The sequence below is a fragment of the Coenobita brevimanus genome, chromosome 67 (assembly GCF_032717465.1).
Source record: "Coenobita brevimanus isolate Jiangsu-jjx chromosome 67, ASM3271746v2, whole genome shotgun sequence".
Classification (NCBI taxonomy): Eukaryota; Metazoa; Arthropoda; class Malacostraca; order Decapoda; family Coenobitidae; genus Coenobita; species Coenobita brevimanus.
In genome coordinates this window covers 33,677,800-33,703,679 of record NC_137020.1, presented here as the reverse complement: position 1 = coordinate 33,703,679, position 25,880 = coordinate 33,677,800, and the positions used below count along the sequence as shown (strand labels likewise).

General features: G+C 46.7%; 1 long non-coding RNA gene across 1 annotated transcript in view; it reads right to left on the bottom strand.

Moving 5' to 3' along the window:
• LOC145405452 (uncharacterized) overlaps positions 1 to 25,880 on the bottom strand; it is a 44,185-nt gene that overhangs the window by 2,222 nt on the left and 16,083 nt on the right. The window lies entirely within an intron of this gene.

Sequence of the window (25,880 nt, the reverse complement as noted above, 5' to 3'; positions counted from 1 at the left end):
AAAGATTACAACAGAATATACTGAAAAGTCACGAAGAAATGCTAAGGAAAGGATGTAGAAATGTAGCATTCTTTTTCCCCACTGAGCTACGTGAAACAAATTGCAAAATTATGAAAATAAGGGCCAAGTTAAGGTGAAAGACCTGGAGTTGAAGCTTATAAATCTCATAAAGAGATTAGACACATGACCATTAGGCCCCTTTTCTTTCTAATATTGCCAGTGTTTTATTTAGCTTGAGGTTATTATGGAAGGCCTTGATAATAAACTCATCTTTCCTCACACAGACTTGGTTTCCACCATGGAGAGCAACAATCAACAACAACCTCGTGCTGCTGCTCCCAGTACTCGCCGGCAACAGAGAGAAAGCATGAGGCTCAGCTCGCAAGCAGTCAGCTCGTCAACAGATGCCAACACTCGTCAGCGGCCTCAAACTGCTCCTCGCCGTGCGTCAACTGGCCCCGGCACTCGGGAGTCTCGACGGGTCCCTCGAGTTCAACGGGAACGCGTTGGAGCTAACATCAGGATGCCTCAAGGACTACAGTATCCCCAGCATCCCCCTGAAGTTAATTACCACCAAAACTCTGCAGGGGTTGGATGTCTTTGCTGGCACTGCATCACCACAAGAACTGACCCTAACATGCATCACGTACTTCAGGCTGCTCATCTCTTGCCACAAACTCATCCTAGCATTCAGCAGCTGCAGCCTATCCCTTTTGTTCCTTTCCAGCCGCACAGTGAAAGTGAATGCCCTTGTTTGGACTGCATCACACCATCTAACTTCAACACGGCTCCGTTATTTACAGCTGCTCCTTTAATGACACCAACTCACCCAATCATGCACCAACCAACTGGAGAAAATGCAGGGCCAAGCACAAACCCTAGCAATGATCCAAACACTCCTGACTATGGAGACTCTAATTCTGTGCATTTAAGTGACCGCAGGTCACATTCTGAGCAGCTACAACAACCAGCACAAAACCCCACACAGTCGCCCACTTTTTGGCAGAGTACGAATACTCCAGCGATGCTCTCCCATCACGGTGACTGGACCTGAGACCTCTAGTAGGGCAAAACGGTCTGCATCTCGGCCTCGTATAGCCCAGCAGCTGTTACCAACTGATTCTGCATCTTCCTCCACCAGGGTACAAACTCAACCTACGCCCTTGAGTGGATCCTCTACATCAGATCAGAGTAGGTTGGAATTACCAGAGTGGGCATACCGGGAGTCCCCTGCAGATGTAGCAGCGGGTAGGCCAAGGGCTGTGCCAGTACCCCTGCGAAGACTTGGAGAGGGTTCCACGAAAAGTGGACGAGTATCAGATAGGCCCATGCAACCATCACAGGCCAGGCAGCAGCCACAACAGGAATCTGTATCCTCCACCACGGAGCTAATACAGGCCATGCCCTTGAGTGAATCCTCTCCATCAGGGCCCGGTGTTGGGACAGAAAGAACACAAGATGAACCAGACGGACCTGTACCCTCTATGCCATTGGAAGGCGAGAGTCCCAATAAAATGGGAAAGCCAGAGTCGGCAGCGCCAGCATCAGGTGACATGACAAAGTTAGCATCTGCAGACAAGCCAAACCCAGCTTCTGCAGCAGCAGACAAGCCACAGACAGTGTCGGCGGCAGCAACAACAGACAAGCCACAGACAGTGTCGGCGGCAGCAACAACAGACAAGCCAAAGTCAGTGTCGGCGGCAGCAACAACAACAGACAAGCCAAAGTCAGTGTCGGCGGCAGCAGCAGCAGACAAGCCACAGCCAGCGTCGGCGGCAGCAGCAGCAGACAAGCTACAGACAGTGTCGGCGGCAGCAGCAACAACAGACAAGCCAAAGCCAGTGTCGGCGGCAGCAGACAAGCCAAAGCCAGTGTGGGCGGCAGCAGCAACAACAGACAAGCCAAAGCCAGTGTCGGCGGCAACAGACAAGTCAAAGGCAGTGTGGGCGGCAGCAGACAAGCCAAAGCCAGTGTGGGCGGTAGCAGACAAGCCAAAGCCAGTGTGGGCGGTAGCAGACAAGCCAAAGGCAGTGTGGGCGGTAGCAGACAAGCCAAAGGCAGTGTGGGCGGTAGCAGACAAGCCAAAGGCAGTGTGGGCGGTAGCAGACAAGCCAAAGCCAATGTCTGCGATAGCAGACAAGCCAAAGCCAGTGTCGGCGGCAGCAGCAGCAAAGCCAAAGCCAATGTCAGCGGCAGCAGCAGCAGCAGCAGACAAGCCCAAGCCAGTGTCGGTGGCAGCAGACAAGCCCAAGCCAGTGTCGGTGGCAGCAGACAAGCCCAAGCCAGTGTCGGTGGCAGCAGACAAGCCAAAGCCAGTGTCGGTGGCAGCAGACAAGCCAAAGCCAGTGTCGGCAGCAGCAGCAGACAAGCCCAAGCCAGTGTCGGTGGCAGCAGACAAGCCAAAGCCAGTGTCGGCAGCAGCAGCAGACAAGCCCAAGCCAGTGTCGGTGGCAGCAGACAAGCCAAAGCCAGTGTCGGCAGCAGCAGCAGACAAGCCCAAGCCAGTGTCGGCAGCAGCAGCAGCAGCAGACAAGCCCAAGCCAATGTCGGTGGCAGCAGACAAGCCCAAGCCAGTGTCGGCGGCAGCAGACAAGCCCAAGCCAGTGTCGGCGGCAACAGACAAGAAAAAGCCAGTGTCGGCGGCAACAGACAAGCCAAAGCCAGTGTCAAAGGCAGCAGATAAGCCAAAGCCAGTGTCGTCGGCGGCAGCAGCAGCAGCAGCAGCAAAGCCAAAGCCAGTGTCGGTGGCAGCAGACAAGCCAAAGCCAATGTCAGCGGCAGCAGCAGCAGCAGCAGACAAGCCCAAGCCAGTGTCGGCAGCAGCAGCAGACAAGCCCAAGCCAGTGTCGGTGGCAGCAGACAAGCCCAAGCCAGTGTCGGCAGCAGCAGCAGCAGCAGCAGACAAGCCCAAGCCAGTGTCGGCAGCAACAGACAAGCCCAAGCCAGTGTCGGCGGCAGCAACAGCAGACAAGCCCAAGCCAGTGTCGGCAGCAGCAGACAAGCCCAAGCCAGTGTCGGTGGCAGCAGCAGACAAGCCCAAGCCAGTGTCGGTGGCAGCAGCAGACAAGCCCAAGCCAGTGTCGGTGGCAGCAGCAGACAAGCCCAAGCCAGTGTCGGTGGCAGCAGCAGACAAGCCCAAGCCAGTGTCGGCAGCAGCAGCAGACAAGCCCAAGCCAGTGTCGGCAGCAGCAGCAGACAAGCCCAAGTCAGCTTCATCAGATATACATCCTCCCCCGCAGGCCAAATGGCACAAGGCCTCTTCATGGAGTTCTCAGGGCAAACCTGAAATTAAGCCTGAAATTAAGCCTAAAATTAAGCCTGAAATTGAGTCTGAAAGTTGTGAGGGTGTGTGGGAGGCAGGCGTGGTAGTTATATTGGACTCTGCTACTGATAGTGGAGATAATGCAGCGGAGGCATCAGTGACGCCTCGTCCTGGTCTTAGAAGAAGTGCAAGGGTGGCCGCTAGATTATCAGCGGGGCACTTTGAAGACGTGTCAAAAAAATCAAATGTGGCAGCTCTATGCCCCGATACTGGCAATGTTGCAGGGACCAATAGAGCTGCAGCAGAGTCAAGCACTACAGGGAAGGTAAAACTGACCAAAACTGTCGCTGTACCAGACCCTCGCATACCAAGGAAGGTAAGAGTAACAAAAACTGTAAAAGAACCAAATCCGCCCACTGACAGTGAAGAAGATTTGGAGGAGAGTTCATTTGAAATAGTTCCGAAACCAGATCCTGAAGACAAAGGGAGTGAAATCTTAAGTTCCTACGTGATAGCACCCGATCCAAAGCCTGATGATGAAGAGGTAGAGGAATCCTATGACTTTTTATCAGACGGTGAGATGCAGTGAAGTGGCTCAAGGATCAATGCCACTTAAGTGAGAATTGGCAAAAAAGTGCATAAATGATTCACCTTATTTGAAAGCGAATTACAGCAAGAGGGGCAGAATGAGTAAGGAGTAGAAAAGAACCTATAAGATTTTATCTGACAGTGAGGTGTTGGAAAAGGCCTAAAAGATTCATGAATATTTGGAAAGTGAGGTGCAGAAAAATGCATAAGATTCATGATTTAACGACAGATGTGGAACTGGCCCGGAGGATACTTGTGGCTATTCGAAAGGCGCAGAAAAGTGACGAGGATTAATTTGGCTTAATCTGACAGTGAGGTGCAGAACTTGTCTTTGGTGTAATGAAATATATCGAATTATACTTACATGACAGAGGTTTAGAATTTGTGATGAAGACCCAGACGATTCACGGGACTGACAAGTGTAGAATTTGCCGTATGAAGAGGCAGAATTCATGACTTTGAGGTGGAAAATTAGCTTGCCGTGTAAGGTAGTAAGGTTACTGCACTTTATGAGGCATAGATTTTCCTCCTGTGTAGTGAGGAGCAGCTAGAAGATTCCTATGACTGAGGTGTATAACTTGCCTGCCATGTGATGAGGCATTCTGATAAATATTCGTAGTCCATATTCTCGCATTGGGAGGCCTTCTAGCACATTTCATAGAGCTAATTTGCGTAATACACCTTTACATGGTCTTGTATATTCATTTTTATATCGACATAGATCTCAACAGTGCTAACATAAAGAAATAAACTGGTAAAGAAGAGGTGCTGAGTATCCTCTTGATCGACGGGAGTACAGGCCTTGAAGTACCATCATTTGAGACATATTATTCCATCCACATTACACTGTTGCCTTGTCTTGGATGTGGACGAGACTAGCGGCTCCTCACAGTATAAAACACAAGGGAAGCCACAAGAATAGGACCTCCTTGGACACTTGTATCGTGGAGGTTGTGTGACGATGTTAATTTCTGATAATGTTTACTTTTAGTCTGAGATACCACTGTCTTGTGTGGAAGATATTGTAGCTCCTTCTCACGATGTACTACCCTCGAAGCTGGATCAGAAATGGATACGCTGTCGCTGAAAATCATGGCCTTTTATAGAGCTTTGTGTGACAGTTTTATGATTTTTGGCAACTTTTAATCTGTGCCTGTTTTTGTATTAGATTCTTAATCACCCGATTTTTAAAGTGAATTATTTTAATGACCTTGTAGAGAAGTAAATTTTTTGGCACTGAAGCAGCTCTAAGACAATTGTATGCATACTTCTCCAGCTGACTGTATCTGAGGAATTTTGTATTTTATTAGAGTTGTGATAAAGACTTTTTGTTTTTTAATATCCCCTCATATTGTCAGTGTCTAAATAGGTATATTTTACAAGGATAAAGATGGAACAGAGGGAGAGGAGAGAAGATAAACAGGAAGGAGGAAGAAGAATCAGAATAGAATAAAAAGGAAGAGAAGGAAATGAAGACAAATTTGAGGAAGAAAAATGAAGGAAGTAAGAAAAAAGGTCATGTCTTTTATTATCTCCAGTGAGGCATCATATTAGGGAAAGGAAGCCGTAGGGAGACATGGGGAGGGTGATGACTGAGGGAGGAATACAGGAGGAAAGGGAGAGAAGGAGGAGGGAAATATGGGGAGAAGAGGAGGAAAAGATCGGAGGAAGAGCAATGAAGAGGGAAAACGAGAAAGGAAGAGAAGAAAAGGAATGCGAAGAAGAAAAGTGAGAAGGAAAGGGAGAAGAAAGGGAGGAGAAAAAGGAAGGAAGGGAAGAAAAGCAGGAAGCCGTAGGGAGGGCTGAGGAAGGGGGGGAGAAATGGGAGAGAAGGAGGAAGGAAATATGGAGGGAACGGGAGGAAAAGTTGGAAGAAAGGAGAAAGAAAGAGGGAGAAGATGGGAAACGGGGAGAGGAAAGAAGGGAGATAATTGAGAGAGAATGGGAAGAGAGAAGGAAAGAGGGAAGATGAAAATAATGGTGTGGTGAAGAAAGGAGGGAGAAGAAAGAAGGAAATAGGAGGTAAGGAATGAGAGAGAGAGAGAGAGAGAGAGAGAGAGAGAGAGAGAGAGAGAGAGAGAGAATGGTCGAGGGTAAAAATGTGAGGAATAGTGAGAAAGTGAGAGAGGTTCCTCCAAGGGTCAAATACAGTGGAGGGAAAAATTCTGTGACTGAGGAAAAATGGAGGAATGATGAGAGAGAATGGAGGAGGAAGAAGGAGGCAAGGAGAAAGAAAAGACGAAGAGGAGGAGGAGGAGGAGGAAGAGAGGGAAAAGAGTGGAAAAGATTGTGAAAGAGGATAGGAAGAGGGATGGAAGAAGAGGGAGAGGGAAGAATATGAGAAGAAGAAAGATGGAAGAGGGAGGATAAAGAAGGATAGAAGGAGGGATGGAGGAAGAAAAGGGAGAGAAGGGAGGGAGGGAGATGGGGGACTGAGGAGGAGAGACTGAGAGATGCGTAGAAAGGGAGACGAAGAAAGGAGGATGGAAGAGTAATGGGATGGAGGAAGGAGGAATGGGAGAAGGAAGGAGGGAAGAATGAGCAGGAAGGAGGGAAGAATGAGAATGAAGGAGGAAGGGAATGAGAAGGAAGGAGGGAAAACGAGACTGACAAGAGGGAAAAGGTGACAAAAAAAAAAAAAAAAAACTCTTTCTCTTGTATTCCGTCCGCGTCAGAATTTTTCACTCCCTCTCTTGGGATGTGACCTTCCAGCTACGCTCTCTCTCTCTCTCTCTCTCTCTCTCTCTCTCTCTCTCTCTCTCTCTCTCCACCTAACACCTTGGGCCTATGAATACCAAGTGTGGCTTTGGTCTGTAGACCCCTGCCCTGAAGAGAGAGACAGATAGATATATAGAGAGAGAGGGAGAGAGAGAGAGAGAGAGAGAGAGAGAGAGAGAGAGAGAGAGTAGGAGGAATGACAGAGTGACCCAATTCATCCTCCTCCCCCACACCACTAACAGCCTGGTAAAGTTGTGAAGCACTTGATCTCCTCCGATTTATCACGGTGTAAAGTTACCCATCACACTACCCCCCTCCATCATCCCTGCCCCCTCCCACCCCTCCTCTCCCCACACTAATCCCCGCCACCATCCGTACCCCATCCCACCCCCTCCTCCCCCCACACCATCCCCCTGCATCATCCCTACCCCCGCCCACCCCCTCCTCGTCCCCACACCACCCTCTCCATTGCCTTTGCCCCCTGCCCACCCCTTCCTCACCCCCTCATTGCCCCATGCCCCCAGTATTCTCAGCCTCATTCTCCCCAACCCCTGTTTCATCTAGGCTAAGCTTTAAATACTACTCAGAATAAATAAGGAAGAGACTTAATTCTTTCTTAGTGTACGTTTTCCGTCTGTCTTTAATATTGTCCAGCACCCCTCTTCCCTCACTGAATATTCCTCCATCGCCCATCATGCCTTCTCACTCTTATAAGTTACACCCTGGCCCTCCTTCCCTCCCATATACTATCCTTGTATCATCCTTATACTATCCTTATATATTTCAGAACCGTACCCTACTGCGCCTCACCGAATATTCCCCACACCTATCACGCCTTCCACGCCTCCTTCATCTCACTCTTATAAGCAATCATCCCTTCCTTACCCCTTCCTTAGACACCTTTATTAAATTTTCTCAGACTCATAGACTGCCCGTGGTGTGCCCTGTCCCTTCCTTCAACCTATACCCCTTTACTACCAGGACGTCTGTTAAATCCTCTTGTTTCTATCGTCTAATAATTTGTATTTGGTTTAGGAGATACCATTGATGATGTATATTACCCACAGTACAGTACCATCCTCTGTAAATACTTCACTTCCTTTTCCTACAAGACAAACTTTCTTCATTTAATTCTCTTCTTCCGTAGTCATACAATCCTGATAGGTTTTATTTTGCCTCTTGATAACATATTCAGATCAAAGAGCTCTTGCCATCCCTACTCTCCGCAGTCCCTGTTACCTCATCCATCTTCTTGTCGGTATTAATCAAGAAGACTGGTTATCTATCTATCCACCCACTTTTGCATCTATCCAGTTATCGATACTCCCACACCAGTAATTAGACTACATCTCTGTCTGTCTATTCGTCCACTCCTGCATCTCGTATCAGGCAGCATCTTTATCACTGGCTCACCCCCTGCACAACAGCCCAGCAGCTCGTCCCGCCAGGCCACACTATCAGAGGGACAGCATCGGGTTACGCTGTTGGTTCGTCTTTATTGCATCACTTACTGGCTGGTACTGCACAGTGAATTATTAGTCTAGTTACACAGCTCAGCAACATCAGGTTTACTCTCATTCCTCTTTCCAGCTCCCCCCTTCCCCATTTCTCAAACCCTACCCTCCTGTTCTTCTTGGGCAGGTCGGACTCCTGGACAAAGTGTGCTTATGTCCCCGTTCACCCAGTATACAATTAGGGATCTGGATGTAATTTCGATTGTTGTGTGTCGTATTCTAGGGGAAGATTAGAACTTAGAAAAAAAAAGAAAGAAATTATCTGTTTAATGACCATGCAGTACAGAAGTATTGCCCTAAATCCTTCTTTCATCTCTGTCGCCGCCCCCACCAGCCCTATCAGCTTCACGTACCCGACCCCCTCACAACACCACCCCCCTGACCGTGACCCCCACCACCCTACCACCTTTCCGCCCCCCATCCCCCACCCTGTCACCACCCCCACCAGCCCTACCAACTTCACGTACCCGACCTCCTCATACCACCCTCACAACCCTACCACCTTACTCCCCCCCCCCATCAAGACTTTCTCGTGGTGCATGTCCTACCGGTTATATCCTACACACACACACACACACACACACACACACACACACACACACACACACACACACACACACACACACCACTAACTTCCCAGGCCTCGGTTTTATTATTCTTTTATTGCCGTCATTGTTGTCAGGCAGGTATGTTGTGTGTTAGTACGACCCTTTCTTTTCTACATACATGCAGGTTAAAAGGCACTACAACATTTCATAAACTTTTACCAGTATTTTACATGTACCGGTGCTTTATGCAAGTATTTTCGAATTCTAATATTAAAGTGGATGTTATTTTTCACTTCATAAGGCTTACCAACTCTGCGTGTAGTATATATATGTGGCCAGTATATATGCATTTTCCTTAATATTCTCAGTTCAAAAGATTACTGAATTGCTTGTGTATCCCATTGTATTAACTTTATTTTCATCTTCTCAGGTGTACTTTAATTAGTCTCCCTCTGCCTGCTGCTTTTCTTACCTTATTTCTTATTCCCAAAACTTGTGCATTTTCTCTTTAATTATTCCACCCTGGCAAGTCTTCTTTTCTTTCCTCTCTTACGTTATCTTTCTTGTGCAGTTTCTTTTAGACATTATTTTCCACGAAGCTTGACTCTTTCTCTTTACCTGCTCGCTGACCAATGTATATTTATTGGCTTTTCAAGTTTTTATTAGTCGCCTGTCGTAATACTGGATTCTTGAAGCTTCGGTTTTTTATGAGCTTATGTTCGCTGTCTACTGTCATTGTTCTGTCTATCCATCTATCTATCTATCTGTCTGTCTGGGTATCTGTCTATCTATCCCTCCATCCACCCATCTACTTACCTAACCATCTCTCTCTCTCTCTCTCTCTCTCTCTCTCTCTCTCTCAGTAAATAATAAAGCCACACTGCGTTCTTATCGATGTTAATGAAGGCTTTCCTGCCACTGGGAGAGATGGAGATGCAATTAATGTCGTGCTAAGAATGAAGGAAGACGGGGGACTGCAGTAAACCGGGAGAGGTGGTGGTGGTGGTGGTGGTGGTGGTGGGGAGGGATTCTGCTGATAACGGAGATGGAGTGACTAAGAGGAAGGAGGGAATTGTAAGAAGAATCAGTGAAGGAAATAAAAGGATGTTGTAGGACTGCAGTAAACCGGGAGAGGTGGTAACTGAAAGCGATGTTAGAGGACGGAGGAAAGAATTTTTATGAAGAACGTGTGAGGGAAGGCAGAGGGAGATGCTCTGTTATCCTTGTCTTTGACTCAGAATAGGTACGTTCGTCACAAGCTTCTTCATAGCATACAGGCGTGGAAGAATAAATGAATCTCCCGTTGTTTGCCTTCCTTTGTAGGCTACCCTTTTTGTACTCTCTTGATACCATCCTTTACTCATATTCCCTCGTCTTTACCTCCTCTCCCCCTCCTTCCCATTCCTACGAGAGGGAAGGAGGGTGGGGAAAATATGAGAAGGAGGGAGGAAAGGCGAGAAGGGGAGGAGACAAGGAGAGAAGAGAGGGAGGAAGGGAGTGAGAGAGGCGAAGGACGGAAGGGAGAGGCTACAGTGTGTGGGAGGGATGTAGGTAGAGAGGGAGAGGGAGAAAAAATCAGTGTGTGTGAGAAGGAGGAAGGGAGGGAGGAAGATGGAAAGAGAGGGGAGGAAGAAGATACAGTGAGGGAGAGGAAGGTATGGAGAGTGGGAGGAAGGAAAGGGAGAGAGAGGAGGGAGGGAGAAGCTGCTGTGTAGTGTGTGTAATATCTCCAGGTCTATCTCACGGGGTCAGACCACATCCAAACCACCATCACTGATAATCTGACCTTAATTACACTGTTGTTATTACTGATGACTCGTTACGTACACTACAAGTATTTACTCTCTCTCTCTCTCTCTCTCTCTCTCTCTCTCTCTCTTTCCCACAACATTGTCAACAGGTAAATTGCTTGGTTACCTGGCTCACCTTTCCTCATTAGCGCCTTCATTAGTACGCTCACCTGTCGGTCTATTCCTCGGGTACCCGGTCTTCCATCCATCCATCCCTCTGGCCTTCAGTCCCATCATTCCTCCATCTTTTCATCCCTCCCAGCATCCATCCTTCCGTCAGTCCATCTCTTCTCTTCTTTCCATCCTCTCATCATAACCATCCTTCTGTCCTTCCACCCCTAACACTTTTCTATTAAGCCACCTCACTCTTCCTCATCATTCTTTTCATCATTCTTCCTTCCGCCAATCCATCCATTCTTCCATCCCTTTCAGCCTTCATTTCCTCCCTCCATCCACCCTTCCATCATTCATTTCCTTTCCAAACTTCCACAAATTCCTCTCTATCCTTTCCATCTTCCCATTCCATCTCTCCTTCCAATCTTCCATCCTACGAACCTACCCACCATCCAACCTTCCATTCTTCAGTATCCTAAGACTGGACCCTCCATCTCCTCACAACATGTATCTCAGTTCTCGTGTGACCTCATTAGTGAGTAATTAGCTAACTTCACCTCTAGCTCACTAATTACTGGTTTTTATAGCTCCTCCTCTGCCCACTATACTACAGTTCATCTACCTGTCTATTTATCTATCTATCCATCAATTCAGTCTATCTATCTACTTACAACTTTATCTATCTGTCAATCAATCTGTTTTTATCTTTCAATTCGTGTTTCTGTCTGTCTGTCTGTCTATCATGTTTCCATCCACACATCTACCCATTATACCAGTCGTATTTTCCCAACTATCCATCCATCCACCCCTGCATCTATCCATCCATCCACTCATGTTCTTCATATATCCAGTCATTATCCATTTCCCTCGAATCCATCAGTGTAGGAGGAACAGGAGGAGGGAAGAGAAGAAAAATAAAAGTTTAAGTTTACGATGTCTAAAAGATGATGATGATGAATGGAAGGAGAGGAGGAAGGAAGGAGGAATGAAGAAAGGAATGGCTGAATGAATGAAAGGAAGAAGGAAGTAATACAGGAAGGAAGGAAGGAAAGAAGGGGGGAAGACAGACAGACAAGGAGAAAGGAAGGAAAGGAAAAGAAGAATGCAAGAAGACAGGCAGGCAGGGAAAGGAAAGGAATGGAAAGGGAGGAAAGAGGGAAGGAAGCTAAGACGTGAGGACGGCAGGAAGTGAGACATAAGAGTGAGAAAAGTGTGAAGAAAGAAGAGAGGGCATGAGAAAGTGGAGAGTCAAGAGTGAGTAGGGTGTGGAGTGAGAGACAACGGAGGAAAAGCGGAGGGACAGAGGAGGAAAGGGAGATGATAGCTGAGTCAGGGAGGGAGGAGAGAGATACGGGAGGGAAGGAGGGAAGGATGGAGGTAGGGAGGGAAGGAGAGAGCGTGAGAGAGAGGGAACAGCGTCTCTTACGGACGCCTATTGCTAGTTGACGTCACCCACTCCTCCCCACTCCCCACACCACACCCTCCTTCACCCCTTCTCTCTCTCTCTCTCTCTCTCTCTCTCTCTCCGGCCTGAACGTGTATGGTAGAGCTGGCCACCCATGCCAGGCATGTACAGGCCGACAGCTGTAATACCCTCCCTTCCTCTCAGCTGACTCCCCCTTCCCCACCCTGGCCAACAACATGCACTATCAGCCCTCCTCCCTCCTGATACTCCTCTTTTACTTTTTACTCTTCTTCTTCTTCTTCTTCTTCTTTTTCTTTTTCTTCTTCCTACTCCTCCTCCTCCTCCTCCTTCTCTTCCTTCTCACCCCTCCTCCTCCTCCTCCTCCTCCTCCTCCTCCTTCACGGTTGTCGTCATTCTTCTTCCTCTCTCCCCAAGTCTGTTTCCATTATTTCTTTTCCTTTCCTTTTCCACTACGTCAGTATAAGGTGTAAACTCCTCCACCCCTCTCCTCCTTCCCCTGACCCTCCTGACACCCGGAGATAATGCAGGAGGGAGATATGGCTCAGTGGGGGGCAGAGAGGGGCGAGTGAGGGGGTGGGCAGAGCAGGGAAAGAAGGGAGGAGACCAGGGCAAGAAGGGAGGAGGGTAGGGCAGGGAGGAGGTGGGGTAGAGCAGGGCAGAGTAGGGTAAAGAAAGGGCAAAGGAATACAAAGTAGGGCAGGGCAGGGCAGGGCAGGGCAGGGAAGGGCAAGGGAGGGGGACAAGGGGGAGTGTGGATCAGGGATGGGGGAAGATGGATAGGGAAGATGAGAGCGGGGGGGGGGGGCGGAGGACAGGACGGCAACAGAGACAGGAAGAAATAATGACTTCGAAATATACCATTAACAGAAATTTAAAGATATGAGAGAGAGAGAGAGAGAGAGAGAGAGAGAGAGAGAGAGAGAGAGAGAACAACAATAAAGACAAAGTTACAGTGTACAGTGGTATATGAAATGTTACAAAGGTCATTCGGCGGGGATAATCAAGACTTTTACGTTTGGCAAAGTTTAACCTGAAGCTGATGCCACAGTGACGCAGCTGAGATGGACGGCTGATTACGTAGTCTGACAGAGGAACAACTCAGGCAGGCCAGGTGAAGCTTTATACAGGCTTGGGGAAGACTTAGGGAGTATTTACCTTTCTTTACCTAACTTATCATAACCAACTAATCTAACTTTACCTAACTTAATCTGACTTAAAAGAGACTAATATAACCTAACCTAATCCAATCTAACCTAATCTAACCCAATCTAACCTAGCCTACCCCAGTTTAGCCTAACCTGATGCTGGTGGTGTGGCGATGCAGGCGAGATGGACGGGTACTTAGTTAGTCTGACACGGGTATAATTTAGGCAGGAGGGGTGAAGTTTTATACTGGGCTGGGGAAGAGGACATCACTTTCAGCCCTCCAGTGTGACGATTTCATTTAGGCGATTCATCCAGACGATTTTATTCAGTGTAGTGAAGGCCTCGTGTATTAGGGGACTTGGTGAAGGTTATAGCTAACCCTCCACTCGAAAGGTCTGTTCTGAACTGAATAAAATCGCCTGGAGACGATAGAAAGGATGTACAAAAGACGTCATCGTAGTGAAGGGGGTGAAGGAAAATGGATGTGTTAAGGTAAACTGAAGAAAAATTAAGAGGGGGGGGGAATCAGACAGGTGTTGCACTGGTCACGAAACTAGTCAGAGATAGGTTAGATAAGGTTGGGTTAAGCCAGGTTAGTTTAAGTTTCGGTAGGTTAGATTGGCTTGGACGAGGTGAGGAAGGTCAGGTGAAGTGAGGTTATTTTATGTTACGTTAGCTTGGGTTTGGTTCGGTTAGATTACGTTAGAATGAATTAGAATCTGTTAGGTGAGGTTAGGTGAGGTGAGGGTAGGTAGGTGCACTCGAGTATTGTTGTGATGTTTGGCTAAAAATTTGAACAACAGTGTAAATTGCCCAATTATGCCTCAGGTGAGATGGACAGGTATTTAGGAAGTCAGACAGAGGTGCAATTGTACCCTCTTTACCTTACCTTGGCCCAGTGTGTGTGTGTGTGTGTGTGTGTGTGTGTGTGTGTGTGTGTGTGTGTGTGTGTGTGTGTGTGTGTGTGTGTGTGTGTGTGGAGCTTATTTCACGTAGCTCAGTGGCAGAAGAGGATAATGCTACGGCTCGACATCCTTTCCACAGCACTTCTTCGTGACCAGCACCGTATTCTAGTATATATTAATTTATTGCTACACTTCAGCATTTATGAGGGAGAGATGCAAATTTTACGCCGAATTAAAGCGACAAAACATACACAGAAAAAACTTGTCCGGAAAAAGAGGTCCTTCATAAACTAAATGTAATTGTCCGGAAAAAGAGGAGAGAGAAAGAGAAAAGAAAGAGAGAGAAAGAGACAAACGAAGGAGTCATCTTACTCTGCCCCTAATGTCTCTTCCATTTTCTTATTTTCTCCTTTCTTCTCACTTCCTTTTCCTATTTGTTTAGATTATGTTCTTTCATCCCTCCTGTTCTGTATCTCTGGTAGTCTTCATTACGATAACACACACACACACACACACACACACACACACACACACACACACACACACACACACACACACACAGGGGAGAGAGCTTTTGCGTGTGAGGGGAAGCAGGTTTTAATGAATGGGGTGACTTTTGATTTAATGGAGGGCAAGACTTAAGAGAGGTAAAGGAGAGGGGAGAGAGGAGGGAAAGAGAGGCGAAGGGAAGACAGGAGGAGAAACAGGGAAAGGGAGGGGGGGGGGAAGGAAGGACGAAAAGGGTAGGGAGAGATGCGGGGAGAGTGAGAGAGGGAAATAGTGAAGTTTGAGAGAAGGGAAGAAAAGGGGTTAAAGAAGGCAGGGAGGAAGAAAAGTGGTGGAAGAGAAGAGAGAAGACAGAGAGGATGAAACGTGAAGCCACAGAGTTGGGTGAGGAAAAGGGCTAATCATTATGTGTTCCATCCAAAGGACAGATTTAGTTGCCTCAATTAATGTAGCTATAAGAGAGGCGAAGTAACTGAAAGAAGTAAAATCCATCCCTGCAGAACACGAAAGCGCCATCAAGAAGGAAACTAGGGCCAAAGGGGAAGGGATGACGGGGAAGGGGAGAGGGGGTAAGGAGGGCGAGAGAGTACAGAGGGGGAGGGAGAGTAATGAGGAAGGGGAGTAAGGAAAGGAGGAGGAGAAAGATTATTGGCCTGAGGAGAAAGGAGGGGGATGACAGGGGTTTAGGAGCAGAGAGGGTAGGTAAGGAGGAGTGGGGGAGAAGGGGAGCAAGGAGAGGAAGGGGGAGCAAGGAAGAGATGAAGAAAAAGATGAAGGAGGAGGAGGAGTAAGTAGGGGGAGGGGGAGTACGTAGGAAGGGGGGAGGGGGAAGGATTATTGTGAGAGACTGACAGGATTTACTTCATTTTTTAATCTATTGGAAGATGGATTGGTTTAGTGGCGATGGTGATAGCAAACGGTGACAGTGTGGTGCTGATAGTGATGGTGAGTGGTGACAGTATGGTAGTGACAGTGATGGTGAGTAGTGACAGTGTGGTGGTGATAGTGATGGTGAGTGGTGATAGTGTGGTGGTGAAAGCGACGTGTTGAAAGTAGAATGGTGATACATGCAGGACAGTGGTTGGTGTTATAGACTAGTTATTGAAGTGGCGATAGTGTCTTGGTGAAAATAAGGGGGTGATGTTGTGACGGTGATATTGACTGAGAGTGAGACAGTAGAGATAGAGGTAAAAAAAAAAAAGAACAAAAGATAGGGGAGAGGGTATGGGACAGTGATGGTGATGACAGGCGGTGTGAGAAATGGTGAGAGTGCTTCACAACCACCACACTATGATTACAACCACAGACACAACTACTACAACCACCACAACTACTACCACAGGCCACCGCAACAACACCATTATCACAATCACCAGAACCACACCTCAACGACCGCACACCACAGCCATAACCACAACAATCATCAAAACTACAATCAACACAACCACCACCACAACCAGCACCATAAACACACCTCAATGACCACAACCAGCCACCAGCACAACCACACCACAGTACCACATCAGCTATACCACAACCACACCACAATACAACCACAGCTATACCACAACCACACCACAATACCAACAAAAATCTCGACCAAACATACCAAGAAAATGTTACCTTCAAACATTACACACAGGAATGGTCCAAAAAAGTATCCTCCAGCACTTGAGAAAATTGGAAAAGAAGAACACATGAATCTGCAATGAAGATGGAGGGGTGCAGGGGAGTGGAGAGGGGAGAGGGGTGGAGGGGGGAGTAGATAGAGAAGGTGGAGGGAAAAGTGGAATGGATTGGGGACGTGCAAGGGTGTGGTGGGTGGAAGACAGCTAGACAACGGAAGTGGATGGTGGCAGTGGTGGGAAGTTTTGGAGGGACCAGGGTAGGTGAGAGGTGAAGGGGGTTCGAGGAAAGAGGTTAGTAGTAGCAGTAGTTGTTGTAGTAGAAGCAGCAGTAGTAGAAGCAGTAGTAGAGTGGTAGTAGTAGTAGTAGTATAAGTAGCAGTAGTAGTAGTATTTGTGGCAGCAGTAAGAGTAGCCGCCGGATCAACTGAAATGCAAAACCAGTGGAATGCAGGTTTACAATGGCCTGCTGCGGCAGTTCAACATGCAGCCTTTGGGTGGAGTAGTCTGTATAATGAAGCAGCTTGCACCTAAGAGTCAACAGGGAATTTCACAATCAGGAATTCTCTACTGGTTTATTAAAATGTCAGAGACGGGAAGGAGACAATTTTAGGAGGAGGTATGTTTGGTGTGGTGGCTGTGGTAGTGTGGTTGATTTATAGGTGTGGTTAGTGTAGTAGTGATGGTGTGGTTGTGGTGGTGGGTGACTGGTTGTGGTTGTGGTGGTGGTATATGTGATGATAATGGCGGTAGCATTTCCGGTTCTGTGAATATTTGTTGTAAAGTGGAAAATCACGAGAGAGAGAGAGAGAGAGAGAGAGAGAGAGAGAGAGAGAGAGAGAGAGAATAAAGGAAATTGAAGACATACTGTGCCAGGCAGCAAAACGCAGGCGAGGTGACATAAATGTGGTAGTAATTCTTAGGTATGAACTGTTATGGGGAAAACGGTACAGCCTGTGTGGTGGCTGGGGTAGCGTAGGTTAGGCTGGGTTAGGGTAGGTTAGGTTAGGATTGGATAGGACTGGATAAGACGGGATAAGTTGGTTTAGGGTGGGGTAGGTTAGGATATGATAGGATAGGATAGGTTAGGATAGAATAAGATGAATTAGGTTAGGATAAGTTAGGACAAGTTAGATTAGGTTAGAACTGGATAGTTTATGTTATTACTATATTATGACTACGATAGAGTGAGTAGGTTAGGGTGAATCTATATCTTTCTCCCATGGGCATAAAAAAAAATTCAGCTTCCTTTCAACACTAACTTATCTCTTCTTGTAAGTCATCACCTTTTCCTCTTCTCCTTCTGTCCCCTCTCCATTTATCTCTGCTTCTTATTTCTCTCTTCATCTATCAATCTATCTATCTACCTACCTATCTATCTACCTATCTATCTGTCCATATACTGTAGTGGTGGGCTTAATTTTCCATCAGGCTTTCCATGCCAACTCTCAGAAACAGAAATGAGGTGGGAATTTGGGCAGATGAATTTTTGATGATGTTTTCGTATTATAATGAGGGAGGGAATGAGAAAAAAACTGGGTCTCTCTCTCTCCCTCTCTCTCTCTCTCTCTCTCCATCTATCTATCTATCCATCTATGTATATCTATCTATCTATCTATCATAAAGAACCCGTCTTCTCAACTTTCGCCCTTTCTATCTCATCCGATAAATTTTCTACCAATTCCTATTTCTCTCTCTCTCTCTCTCTCTCTCTCTCTCTCTCTCTCCCCACAACCACTTAACACTAACAAGTCATTCCAGTGCAAATCATCACTTACTCTCATTCCTCTCTCCCTCTCTTCTCGTCCTCCTCCATTTCTCTCTCCCCCTCTTTTCCTTCTATTCTCCTTCCCTTCCTTCCTCCTTCCTTCTTGCCTTCATTCCTTCTCTTCTCCATCCCTCCCTTTCTTCCTTCGTTCATATCTACCTTCCTTCCTTCCTCTCCTCTTCTGTTCCTTCATTTCCCCTTTCCACTTCCTTTCCACCGTCCTTCCTTCCACCGTCCTTCCTTCCACCCATCCTTCCTCCCTTCCTTCCTTCCTTCTTTCCTTCCTTCCTTCTTTCCTTCCCTCCTTCCTTCCTTCTTTACTTGCTTCTCTTCTTCCTTCCTTCCTTCCTTCCTTCTTTCTTCCTTCCATCCTCCTCCCTCTACCCCTCATTCTCTCCTCTCTTGGACGAGTGAAACTGAAACTATAGAGCAGGAAATGAGAGTAGTGAAGTTGAGAGAGAGAGAGAGAGAGAGAGAGAGAGAGAGAGAGAGAGAGAGAGAGAGAGAGAGAGAGAGAGAGGTGATTATCGTCCTTGGTTTGTCAATAGTACAGTGATATCTGAGTTTTCCTCTAAAATAAATAAAAGGAGAGGAAGAGGAGAAAATCGGAGGAGGAGGAGGAGGAGGAGAAAGGAGGAATGAGAAGAAAGAAGGAGGGTAGAAGAAGAATGGAGGAAAAAGACAAGAGGAGGGAGTGTGACGAAGGAGGGAGGAGGAAAGGGAACGAGATAAAGAAGAGGAGGGAGAGGGATGAAAGACGGAGGTGGAAAGAGAGAAGAATGGAGGAAAAAGATCAAGAGGAGGAAGGGCAGGAAAGAAATGAAGAGGAGGAGGAAGAGGGAAGGATGAGGGAGGAGGAAGTGAGATGAATGGAGGAAAGACAACAAGAGATAAGGAGTAACAATGCAAGTGGAGGAACGAATACAATATAAGAGGAATGACGGAGAGACTGCCTAGGAGAGTGCAAGAAAGTGAGAAAGAGAAAAGTTTACATAGTCTAAGGAAAATCTCTCCCTTTTTTCATTTACCCACCCCCACACACACATACTCTCTCTCTCTCTCTCTCTCTCTCTCTCTCTCTCTCTATCTATCTATCTATCTATCTATCTATCTCTCAAATGAAACAGCTTCTTGTAATCATAGCCTTCATGAAATCAGTCAGCCAGCAACTGCCTGGCGCCTGTACGTCTGAGAGAGAGAGAGAGAGAGAGAGAGAGAGAGAGAGAGAACATTCCTTGTCATCAAAATCAACTATTCCTTCGGCAAGATTGAAAAGCAAGGAGAGGGCGGGTGTGTCCCCCCTCCTTGCATATAGATTGGGTTTATCATACATGCTGGCGATATCTGGGTCCCCCCTCTCTATCTTTCTATCTATCACTCTACCTAGCTGTGTCTACCAGATTATATCAATCAATCAATCACTCAGTCAATCAGTGACATCTCTAATTCCACAAACATCATCCTCAGAGAAACGGTCTGTGAGGATGAACGCACCAACACACTTGATCTCACATTCGTAATTTTGTTCCGTGAGGGTCCTGACTTATTCCTTATACAGTATCATGAAGACGATGCTCACCAACAACGACGAAAAAAAAGAAATACTGAACCCAAACTTCACGGGAAAACAAGAATAAAAAACAAAATCAATTCGGGTAGGAATGAATATCAGAGGCTGTGATCTACGTTCTTTGTGTCTTCTTGTCTAATATCTTTAACTGGATGGTCTTTAAAAAAAAATGCGCTTCTGTAACTGACCTAAATCCCTCCTCTCCCCCATCACCTCTACCTCCCACTCGCCCCTCCTCTTCCTTCTCCCATATCTCCTCCTCCTTCTTCCTACTTCTTCTTCTTCTTCTTCTATCCCCCCCCCCCCCACTTCGAGAAATCCCTGTCAAGAATCCCAGGCCGAAAATTCCCCGCTCACGTGCCGCACTGATGAGAGAATTCGCCTGGTTCCTGCAGCCACGGCCCCGCCACACACACACACACACACACACACACACACACACACACACACACGCACACACACACACACCTCTCTCTCTCTCTCTCTCTCTCTCTCTCATTTTCTCGATAACTCCTCCCTGCTTCCCCCTCCTCTCCCCTTCTATTCTCCTCACCTTCATCTCCCTTCACCACCTCCTAACATCCTTTGCTCTCTTCTCTCCCTCCCTCGTCTCTCTCTGCCACATCCTCTCCCTTGCCTACTCCCTCCACCTCCCTCTCCCTCTTTCCTGCAGCCCTCCCTCCCTCCATCCCTCCTCCACGCCAGTCACCATCAGTGTGGTAATTACAACAACGCCATGGGTAAGAGGATAGACTGACAACCCACACGTGTGTTTGTGCCGCTCTCTCTCTCTCTCTCTCTCTCTCTCTCTCTCTCTCTCAGACTATGACCCAAATAAATTTAGGATCCAGGTGGAATGCGAAATACATCATTCAGCTTCACCTCTCCATTAAAACTTCCGCGCAGTCACTTGTGGGGGTAGGGATTGAGAGAGAGGGGGAGGGGGAGAGGGAGAGAGTCGAGGAGGAGAGGCAGAAGGGGAGAGCTGAAGAGGAGGGAGAGAGGGAGGTAGGTTGGAGGGAGGGGAAGGAGGAAGGGAGAGATGGAGGGGATGTTGTTTAGGTGGAGGAGGTTATTTAGGGAAGAGGTGAGGGAGCTAAGAACAGAAAGGAATTGGGTAGGAGAGAAAGGAGGGACAGATGAAGGAGAGTCAAAGAGGAGGAGGAGGAGGAGGAGGAGGAGGAGGAGGAGGAGGACGACGACGACGACGACGACGACGACGACGACGAGCAGGTTATTTAGTGAGAAGAGAATAGAGATATGAAGAAAGAGAAGAGAGATTTGCAATGAGAGAAGGAAAGGAGATTGAGTAAAGGCGGAAAACTGATAATAGTAGAAGGAATGAGGAGGAAAAATGAATTTTAGCACAGTTGGTGTGATAAATTAACAGGGTTTGCTAGCTACAAGTCAGACCATTTCACGTTTTCCTTCATTCCCCTTCACCACACACCCCTCACATGGCTGATGTTCTTGGGGAAAACTGAGACTTGGAAAAATATGATTGTTTTCCTGAATATCACTCGAACAGCTGATAGGCATAAATCTGTTGCTTCTTCTCTTCCTCCACTTCCTCCTCCTTCTCATCGTCCTTCTCCTCCTGCTTCCTCTTCTCAACACCTCCCCCCCCCCTCAGTGTTCCCACCTCACCCTATACAATATATCGATATCCAATAATAAGAGCAGTGAAGCCTGTTTTATTGTGGTAGGTTTATGTCTCGATACCACTATTAAACCCCAAGTACAGGAATCCAATCCTTTATGGCCACGGTGATTGCCCTCTTAAACCCGGATGACTCCCTCCTTCTACTTCCTTCTTCCTCTTCCTCTCACCCTATTCTCACTCTCTCTCTCTCTCTCTCTCTCAAAGTCAGAGGGTAATGTGTGGGGAAGTGAGCCAGTAATAATAAAATCAATACTTTGATCATCGCTCGTAAGAGTGTGTCATAAATAAAAAAAAAATGACGGCCAACTGACTCACTTCACAGGATTAAAGAGAGAGAGAGAGAGTCAACCATTCCTACAACTTCCCCTCTCATTATCGATCTTTATGGACACCCCAGCGTGCCTCAATAGTTTACTCATAAATCATTACCCTTTATATTTCAAGACTGAGTCGATCCTGTAATATTCTACGAGTATTTGATCTAATTTGGCTTCCCGGGAAATATTTCGGGATCACGGGACATGGGACTGTATTTTCGTGATCTTTGGCAACTCACTTAGGTCTCTTCCTTCATACTTCATCATACCTAGCCCTGACACACACACACACACACACACACACACACACACACACACACACACACACACACACACACACACACACACACACACACACACACACACACACACACACACACACATACACGGGCAGGGCAGCATCTGTGGTGTGTGTGAGGTGAACCATAAGCTAGGCCACCAAACGAGCGTGTCATGAACGAGGCTAATTGCTGTCATTAGTACCAGCCCTTAACCTGAGAGAGAAACAGTGCTATGAGCCACACTGCCCAGCCCACTGAGAGGCCGGTGTGACAGTGGTAGGAGTGGTGGTCTTAGTGTGAGGGTGGTGAGGGGTGTTTTGTGGTGTTAGGTGGTAGTAGTGGTGATTGTGGTGGTGATGAAGTGCCAGTGCCTTGTGGTGGTAGTGGTGGTGGTGGTGGTTGGCTGATGAACACCGCCGTCTGGTTTGGACGAAGTTAGGGCCAGTTAGGGTGACATAAAGTTAGGCTGCAGTCAGGTGAATTTAGGCTTCTGTCAGGACAAAGTTGGTTTTGGTTACCTCCGTAATAACTGGCTGACATCTGTGTGTGTGTGTGTGTGTGTGTGTGTGTGTGTGTGTGTGTGTGTGTGTGTGTGTGTGTGTGTGTGTGTGTGTGTAGAGGGAAGGGGACACACTCTTATACACAAATATTGCGTGATAAAAATTCTGTTGGCTTCACAGGTACTGTATTAGCTATTTCTTCTCATCCTCCTTCCAATAGGTCACATCCCCCCCCTCACTACACACTTTCTCTCTCTCTCTCTCTCTCTCTCTCTCTCTCTCTCTCTCTCTCTCTCTCTCTCGGCAATACAATCTCAGCAACAGAGTTCAAGGGACATTCACCCCATCCCATCACACCCTCTCACCTCATCTTCTCTCTTCCCACTCTTCTTCTCGCTCTCTCTCCTCCTCCTCTTTATTCTCGTACTTCTCCTCCATCATCTTCACGTCACATCTTCTCCTTCACTCTTCTTTCCTGTCTTCGCTTTTCTCCTCTTCCCCTGTCTCTCTTCAATCAGTTTTAACCTTGCCGTATTGCATAGACTTTTAACCCACTGTGCTCATATACGGTACACTACATTTTGTCATAAGGGGACTTGAACTTCTACACCAACTTTGGTTAAATTAGGAAAAATATTATTCGTTGTTAACAGGGCCGGAACTATTCTCACGGGGGCCATGCACTTCCCCTCCTATTTCCCTTCCTCTCCCACTTCCCCTCTTTTTTCTTTTCCCCCCTTCACTTTCCCCTCCCTGTTCCCTTCCTCTCGCTCTTTCTCTTCCCAACACCCTCGCCTGTTCTTTCCCAGTCCCTTCCCCTCTTCTTCCTCTCCCCTCCCCCTTCACTTCCCCTCTCATTTCCCCTCCTGTCCCCCTTCCCCTCCCCTCTCCCCTTCATAAATCCTGATGGTAGGGATGGGGGTGTGGTGTGGGTGTTTTCATCACTGCTAATCACTGTGTCACTCTGTTATTTGCACTCATTACTCTTCATTCTCAGACACAATCCACTACACTCCCTCCCTCCATCTGTCACACCACTACCTTGTCTTTCTTTTAATCAGACTTTCTTTTCACAGTCCTATGCTTAAAACCGAGAGGGAAATGGTGTAGGTAAGTCCCACATTTTGACTTTAAAGGAAAAAAATAATGGGAGAAAAATAAAATGTGACGTCTGAATCTCGTTGGTGGCAGCATTAACTACACTCGTTTTACTCTAACTTGGCCTAAAATTGCCATCTCTCCACCTTGAATGCTGCATTGTAACACTAATTTAACACTCGAATACAGTGCTGGTCATAAAGAAGTGTTACTGAAAGGATGTAGAGATTCAGTATGATCTTATTCAGCCACTGAGCTACGTGAAATAAACTGGAAAATGGGGAAAAATCTCGGCCAAGTTAAAGTGAAAAGGGTATAGGTACTAACATACAGCAAAAGACATACATTTTTACCCTTATATGCATTTTAAAAGTGGGCCGTCTAACCTGTTTACTTAATTGTACCTTTGGGTTTAATTAATTCTTATAAGACTGTTCTGACTCCTACAGATGAGTGAGAACCTTCCTTAGTTGAATTTTTAGTGTCTTGCATTAGCCACAAAGAACTTAAAAGACGCTCCTTGGTAGAACAGATTGAGGATACGGCCGCCTGTTCCCCCTCCTTCCCTTACCACCACCACTATCATATTAAAGCTGCATGAACCCCACGGAATAAACTGTAGCTGTGAGCTTTTGACTAACACCGTGCCAGGAACAGTTAGTAATATGGCGTCTATGAACTGAGGGAAAAATACAGAGCGCCTGGCTTTTGTGGAAGAAAAAAATGCAATATATTCCACTTCAGCATGCAATGGAATTAAATTAAAATAGAAAATATTGTACACACACCATGTAAAAATAAGGAGAAAAGTAAAGCACAGTGGCAGCGAGGTACGATAAACTGTAAACTGTGGGAGATACTGCCAGCAGGTATGACGACTGTAAGATAAAGTACGATATGTGAAGATAAGGTGCGATAAATCCGTAATAAAGGCACAGTTATGGCGATAAGAAAAAAGTGGTAGGTTGGAGTGAGTATGGTACTGCACGTGACTGACAAGGGTCCAGATGTGAAGTCGGAAGGAAGGAGGGGGACAGAGGAAGCACGAGACGATGAGGAAGTGAATTTGTACAGAAACAGGTCAGGATTTAACCCAACATGTGTAGGCAGCACCGCGTTGTGTGGCTAGGGGACAGTCATAAACACAAACATGCATGACTGACAACAGAACACCCAGTAATTATATCCCTATACAACATGGACGTGTAGATCTAAAAATCGAGGCTTCATTTCCTGTTTGTCTGCCATATTTCTCATAGCAGTGATATTTAATACTGCAAATCTCACCAAAACCACACTTCAAAGAGCACAGTGACTCTGGGTATGGCCACAGTGCAACTTCACACTTCAATGAAAAAAAATAATAATAATAATAAGAAGAAGAGAGAGTAACCTAATTTACCTGAAGTCATCCCACATTTCCACGCAGACATAACATCATTTTTCCTTTTGTCTTTTCCATTTTTTTTTTAGAGACGACAATAATGAACACCAAACGGACATTATTCTTTCTTTAGTTATGATAATAGTCATGAACAAGAAAGATAACTCAGCGGGGGTGAGTACACACACACACACACACACACACACACACACACACAAACACCGATGGATAGTGACCTTGAGTGTGTGTGTGTGTACCTGTATGTGTGTGTGTGTGTGTGTGTGTGTGTGTGTGTGTGTGTGTGTGTGTGTGTGTACCTGTATGTGTGTGTGTGTGTGTGTGTGTGTGTGTGTGTGTGTGTGTGTGTTTATCTATGTGTGTACTGATATCTTTTCATGCTAAACATCATATACAAATCTCAATACCCTTCACCTATGCAAAACCTCAACTGTTTCACCGTATCTGGTAGTCTCAGCTACTATGACTACCGTAGCGATAATAACAGGACCAAGCGTCAGTCACAGTACCAAGCCTTAATGAACGATGAAAACGAACACCGATACAGAAAAAAAAAAAACAGTGTTAGTGCTGGTGGAAATTCAGTCTGGTCACAACACAGTACAAAAAGAGTATAATTATCAACCAAAAAACAGCACAGGTAATGTTTAAATGATAGTCAAAGAGTATAATCAAACGTAATTATTCGTAAAACAGAGTATATCAGACACAGGTAATTATTAGATACAGTAAAGGACAGTAAAATGTGTTATTAGTAGTCAGGATACATGCAGACCAAAACACAGCCTGCACCCTAATCCCATCTTGTTCTAATTTCGTCAACCCCAGAATTTTCAGTGAGAGACGCCCGCCGTTGTTCATGCAAGGGAGTGTTGCAGGGGCTCAATACTGCAACATTTCTTTAAGGCCATTGCTGTCTAGGGTGAAGGGAGGGAGGGAAGGGGAGGGGGTGACGGACGAGAGGAAAAGAAGGAATGGGGAGGGGGGACGGGAAGGGAAGGGTTGGAGGAAGAACCGTAAGGGAGAGAGGTGGAGAAGGGGAGGGGCTGTGAGGAAAAGAAAAGGGAGGGAGGAAGGAAGAGGAGGGTAAGGTGAAGGAGGAGGGGAATGGGAGAAAGAAGGAGAAGGGGAACGGAAG